This window comes from Aptenodytes forsteri, unplaced genomic scaffold (genome assembly GCF_000699145.1).
Source record: "Aptenodytes forsteri isolate BGI_AS27 unplaced genomic scaffold, ASM69914v1 Scaffold254, whole genome shotgun sequence".
In the NCBI taxonomy this organism is placed as follows: Eukaryota; Metazoa; Chordata; class Aves; order Sphenisciformes; family Spheniscidae; genus Aptenodytes; species Aptenodytes forsteri.
In genome coordinates, this window is record NW_008794459.1 from 15,085 (window position 1) to 15,471 (window position 387).

Consider the following 387-nt stretch of genomic DNA (forward strand, 5'->3'; position numbering starts at 1 on the left):
CGGCTTCACGAGGTGCAGGCAGAGCTGCCCTGACCCCGCGGCAGCGTGCGGGAGGGAAAAGCTTCCCGATGGAAATCCTTGCCAGAGCCCGGGCTTGGTGCAAAGGAGGTCCAGGGGGTGAAGGGCAGGGTGCCGGGGGCTGCTCCGGCGACGCTGCTTTGGGGCGGCATTCCTAGCCCGGTGCCTGGCCTCAAAGCTGCTCAAATCCCGCTGGAAAAGTTTTACTCGAGCAGGAATCCCGGGAGGGGAAATGGCGAGTCTCTTGCACTTCTGCTTGGCCTCTCCTGGAAGGGGAGACACCGTATCCCACCTCGTATCCCACCCTCCACGGATGGGACTCGGTTTGGGCTGGCGGGGGGGGGGGAAAAAGGGGAGAGAGAAGTGGGG

At 64.3% G+C, this 387-nt stretch overlaps 1 protein-coding gene across 1 annotated transcript in view; it reads left to right on the forward strand.

The window, feature by feature from the left end:
• Positions 1-387, forward strand: part of LOC103908492 (nuclear mitotic apparatus protein 1) — a 21,563-nt gene that overhangs the window by 6,129 nt on the left and 15,047 nt on the right.